A 6,424-nucleotide genomic window follows, 5' to 3' on the forward strand; every position below is an offset into this window, starting at 1 on the left:
TTTAGGTGGGATGGATTTTGGAGAAAGGGAAGTTAAAAACAGTTGAATTATGTAATTGAGTTTTATGGCATTATCCTCTGACAAGATCAGAGATTTCAAATAAAGTAAAATAAGTGTGAACAGCTAAGTAAAAAAACTAACAATTTTAGATGGCTATGTTAGTTCTCAAACTCTTCATTTAAATTGATTTACTGGGTCTTTATCTTAAGTGTTTTTTAACATTTACTATCATTCATGTATAATTTCCTCATCAGGTGCAAAATGACTTGACATAATATTTTCATAGATTAGAATTGTGTTCATCAAGTCAAAATGGGCTTTACATATGTATACAAGTGTCTTTAACCTTTCTGGGAGATATGTACTGGTAATTACTATTCCTATATGCCTTTTAAAACCTGGAAACTATGAAGTCAATACATTAGTCTTGAACTTTATGCAGAATTTACATAAAATGCCATGGTTAAACTTCTGGAAGTGTCATTATTTGTACATTTATTCAACATTCACAAAGACTATAAATGCCAATGAAACAAGAGTTAATATACTAGATTTAACTAAAGCTCAGTTTTTATGAAGTTCATCTAATCAGTGAACATTGCATGACAAAGGTCTGTTTTATTTTACACTTAATTTTTTGCTACTGAGGAAAAAAAATCACAATAGGATCCTAACATGTATTTTCTATTTCACTTGCATAATTGTAATAGACAAGAGGGCAATCAGCCAGAATACTATTTAGTCCCTGTTGAAATTATGTAGAGAAATCGTGGTATATTTCATCTTGAATATCAGAATATTTTGCATCTTTCAAAGAATGATGATTTATTTTTAATGATCAGATAGTTTAAGCGACTTTCTCCTAAAAGGGAAATTGAGGACAAAAATTCTGGACAAAACTCTTTTGTGTGTTTCAGGTCCAATTCTGCAAGTCTTTAAGTGTAGCAATTATTCAGTCTTAAGAATCATGGCTTTAAAAATCACAATTTCCAAATCAAGTGCAGCATCAAAAGTATATAATTTTTTTTTTTTAAAGTAGGGCTTAAATGTCAGAAAATGAGATGTGTGAGCCTGGGCAAATTTTGTGTTCTTGTACTTCAGTTCTTGCTCCTCAGAAATCAAGGAGGAGTGGGACCGACTTACACTAGAGTATGTCTGTCACTCCTTCCCAGTTTGAATATTCTGTGGCATTATGTCAATGACACTTTATATAATGCCAGGAAATGAGTTACAGCAAAATTCATGCCAAAATTATGCAATTCATGATAAAAATTGTATGACATGGATTGAATTCTTGCTACTACTTAAAAGAATTTTGTAGATGTATGAAAGCAGATTTGTTTTATTACCAAATATTATTTATTCAACAAATACATTTCTGGAAACAAAATGAAGATGTTAATTAAGGGTAAAATTTTTTCAATATTGGTATAGCCCCAAATAATGTAATGCATACCTTTGCACTAAATGTAATTTACTTTGGATTTGGCATGGAGGGAAAAGAGTTTCCTAAAATCACAATACATCTTAATAATTCTAGTACATTTTGAAAGATGGAAATCATGTTTCAGTGAAGGTGAAAATTATTGGATAACTGTCTTAGGAATAAAAACTTCTAATTTGCTTGTTTTTTGTGGACATCTTTAGAGATAAAGAGATAGCAAGACATTGGAGAGAGATGTTCACAGACACTCAGCAAATCCGACACAGGGTCTGAAAAGAGATGCTTATAGTGTTAGGTATGGCTTAAGGAGTGGAAAAGTTACTTTTTGATTTCTTGGAATCAGCACAAACTCCTTGATATCACATACACATTCCAATGTCCACATCCAAAGTCAATTACTAGTTTAGAAATCTAAGATATTTTATCACATTTTCAAGTTCTTTTTCAGAAGAAACTTCCTTCAGTCTTCATCTTCTGTCCACCTACTTAGGACACAGAAGGTATCTAAATATGCATTTGAGGGCATTTTCTGCAATGCTAAAACAATGGTTTGCAAATGTTAACTGGGTGACTGAACTTTGACCAGAGAGAATAAAATGTGTGATTGTGTGTGTGATTTATTTTTAACATCTTCTATTAAGCAACCCCCTCCTAATATACAGCAAGGTAGCCTAGTGCCCCAAACCAATACCTGTTAAGTAGTATTCAGGAAAAACAGCCATTCTATTGAAAAGATTTGGAAGAAAAGGAAAGCAAGGTGAGAGAAGTGTCTGAGCTTGTTAGAGGAAACACAGCAGCTCATTCCAGTCAACTGTTTCAGTAAACTGTTAATATTAACTCAATAGACATGAGGATTGTTCCCTGTTCCCTTCAAGAGCTTTCAGAAAGACATAAATGTAAGTATGCACCAGTTATTTTTTTCACTCGTTGTTAATCCAAATAGTCATTTCAACTTGATTTAAATAGGCATTTTATTTTTGAAATGTTTTCTATTGACTTTTTCTTGTTCGACACTCTTATCTATTATGCACATGGGTTCTTTTTCCAAAATGTTTCTTGAATTTAAGTGTGAATTCAGCCAAGATACCCAAGCTGGAGCACGTTTAGATAACCGTTTCAAGATTTAGTTTCTATTACAATCACAGCAAACAAAATCCAGATATGGTGAAGCTCAGACTCTCTTCCAAACCCTACTAACCAGCTTCTTTGAAAATGTTTCCAATACTCAGTGGGTCTTATAACCCACTGAGCTGGCACATGTAGGGAAGGAAGATTCATTCTTTTAAATGTTTTGCCCTTTTGTAATATCCAACCTCTATTTATTTATTAATATCTCCCCTCTGGACCTATAGCACCATTTACTTGGTGAATTCACTGTTACTATTACTTTATAACGTTAGAGGAAAAATAAATGTTCTTAATCCACAGCTCCACTATCCTAATAGAACTACTGTATTTCCATTTTAGCATATTATCTTCTAGGACTCCCCTATATGCACCTTATGTATTATAATTGTGTTTTTCTTTTCTATTTGATTTATATCCTAAGTATGTTTTCATGTTTCTATGCAGTGTTCCTGATTACCATTTAACAATTGCATATTATGCCATTTTTGAGAGGTACCATAATTTAACATGCCATTTCTTATTGCTAGCCAGATAGCATGCTTTATGGATGGTTTTGTATGGTTTTTTTTTTCCTATTTTTGGTAACACAACTACATTATTTGTACTTTTCCCAAAGAAGTCTACAGTCGAAAAGCTGCCTCCTTATAGATGAGAGTGAGGGGACAGAAATGTGTACAAGGATCAAACACTTGACATTGTTGGTTTTCTCTTGACTCATGCGCAAGACATAGGGCAAGAGACAAAATAATGCTTCTATAAAAAGGTCCCCCCATTGGGACCAGAGTCAGTATTTTAAGAATGAGATGAGATGGGGCACCTGGGTGGCTCAGTCAGTTGAGCATCCAACTTCAGCTCAGGTCATGATCTTGCGGTCCATGAGTTAAAGCCCCACGTCCAGCTCTGTGCTGACAGCTCAGAGCCTGGAGCCTGTTTCAGATTCTGTGTCTCCCTCTTTCTCTCTGTCTCTCTCTTTTGCTCTCTGTCTCTTCTCAAAAATAAACACACGTTAAAAAAAATTAGAAAAAAAAAAAAAAAGAATGAGATGAGATGGAGCCCATATTGTTAAGGGTAAGATGGGACATTTTCCCAGTTAAGATGCTGCTAGTGCATATCTCAAAATCAGATTACAATGGTGTCCATCTTCAAGAGCATAATGTTGAACAGGTAAAATAAAAACTAAATATATACAATAATTAGTTTGTAATATTTCAACAGCATATCTTTAAAGTATCTTACCATATATTTTATAATATATTTAACATGTGTGTGTATATATATATATATATATATATATATATATATATATTGCTACCTATTAGTGACTTGCAAGTGAACTGGAATTTCAGGAATTCAATAGACTACTCATGAGTTTTCTGTTTCAATTCCTCAATGGAAAAATTGAACTGAAGACGGAGATATGGACAAGTGTTTGGCTCAAGCAGGTACCTCAATAAAGGACTAAATTCCATTCAGCCTCTTGTCTAGGTAATATGAAATCATGGAAACACCACTAAGTCAGACTTTGATTTCTCACCACCTACCACAGGTTCCTTACTCCATGAACACCCAAAAGAAAAATGTTTATACATGATGCTGTCCAGATACTCACAAACAGGTGGACATTGAAATAAGATCTCCACAATCTTTTGCAAATTATTCCTGAGCCTGACCCTTCTTAGAGACCCTTTCTTTATTTTTCCCTCTACTTCTCCTCCTGACTGCATGTTAGAACCTGCAGACTTGGTATCCTCAACGATAGTGCAAGGCTTTACATGCTTTATCCATCACAAAGTACAGTGTTACAGAATGGACCAGTTACAAAACAGGACATAAGGCTATTAAAACATCTCTTGTGCTGCTCTTTGAAAAATCTATCCCAAGAAAGTTAAATGCAACAAATGTTTTTGCAATTAATCACTTTCTTACTCTCTGTGGTAATAAATTATTATATACGAGACAACCCTTCAGGCTGAGGCCAGATCACATCTGTTTAGAAAAAATAGACTTTTGGGGCGCCTGGGTGGCGCAGTCGGTTAAGCGTCCGACTTCAGCCAGGTCACGATCTCGCGGTCTGTGAGTTCGAGCCCCGCGTCAGGCTCTGGGCTGATGGCTCAGAGCCTGGAGCCTGTTTCCGATTCTGTGTCTCCCTCTCTCTCTGCCCCTCCCCCGTTCATGCTCTGTCTCTCTCTGTCCCAAAAATAAATAAACGTTGAAAAAAAAAAAAAAATTAAAAAAAAAAAAAATAGACTTTTGAACATCACCTGCCTGTAATTCAACATGAAAAGTGTGAACACACCTTCGGACCAACTCAAAAAGGCCCACCTGCCCCTATGCTCTTCCCTCCCACTTCTGATACTCTGTGGCAGCTTCTTGGCTATGCCCTGATTTTGCCCTGCAGCTGACCATCCTGAGCCTTTGCCCAGTCCTTTCCTCTGCCTCAAACGTCCACCCTTTCCTCACCCTTCTGCTGTTTAACACCCTAACATCCTTCAAAGGGCAGCGGCCACATCTTCCACAATCTTTTAGATGTTCCCACCTAGAACTAATAATTCTACTGTTCTCTGGTGTGACATTACCTCCACCATTATCATTGCACATATTAGCTGAGTGTGTGTTTGTCTCTCCAACTACAGTGTGAGTTCTTTGAGGGCAGGGGTCACATTTTATTCATCTTTCCACTCCACCCTCCCCACACACACTTTGCCCTGCTCAATGAAAACTCTAAATTGCACCACTTGGGTCACTCTCACAGCCTTCCTTCTTCCCCATTCTCGCAGGGGAAAAAAAAATCTACCTTCTTGATTTGAACTAAATTAAATTTAGTATAGTCAGTAAAAACATGGGTTAAAATAGGCTTCTGTGGGTTGGGACCCTAACTTTTATTTAGCATATTGTTTCTTTGGGAAAACCACATCTTACATAACAAAGAGAAAAAAGAAATAAACCATTCCAGAATATTTTCTCCTCCCTCCATGCCTGACCTAACTCCCACTCCCTGTCTCCCTCCATGAGTCAGTGACCATACTACACATGCAACAAGAACTAGTGGTTCTAGAAGCACCTGACAACCAAGCTTTTGAATTCCTGACCAGAAAGAAGGTGAATCAATGTACTCGGGTTAATTCTGTGAGTAGGTCAACAAAATATAATTCCCCAGCCTGGCTATTGTCCTTCTATTATGCCTCCATCCAATAATCCTTAACAGGACTTTCTAGGCCACCTGGGTATTCTTTCAGGACACTCTCAGGGGGCTGAGTTGCAGACCCTCACTCCCCACCCTCAGTGAAGCTTTTCTTCTCCACAAAGACTGTGAGATGCTCAGAGACTGGTTTGTTGTTTAGAGAAGGCTCTGGTTTGTTCTGGAACAAGATGATGGCACTGCTCAGCAATTCCCCTGAGTAGTAGTGAGGCCATTCTTAATAAACTTCCAACTCATATAACTTACCCTGTGAATTTCCCAAACTATCTGACTGGGTAAAAGTGGCATTTAATTTGAGTAAGTCTTTTTCTTGACCATGGCGATTATCCTTCAGCAACAGCAAAAAGGATCTCATTTGAGTATAAGTAGGGAAGGGTATAGCAAAAGAAGAATGTGTCTGTATGGAACTGTCAGCACAGGGAGAAGAGCCAACAATCCCTCATTAAGCCAGTCACTGTTGTGACATACTCCCCTGACATCACCACCTTAGCATCTCAAACTTAGCACCAAATGCTAGAAAATGGACTGAGAGGATAAACCAAACAGAAAAATGTTTTAAAACTGAAAAGAATAAAAGGAAAATACTAGAGAATTTTGATACATTTTTTTAAATGGCTAAGAAAAGAAATATAAACAATTTAAGAGTATCTTCC

The sequence above is a fragment of the Lynx canadensis genome, chromosome D4, assembly GCF_007474595.2.
Source record: "Lynx canadensis isolate LIC74 chromosome D4, mLynCan4.pri.v2, whole genome shotgun sequence".
Classification (NCBI taxonomy): domain Eukaryota; kingdom Metazoa; phylum Chordata; class Mammalia; order Carnivora; family Felidae; genus Lynx; species Lynx canadensis.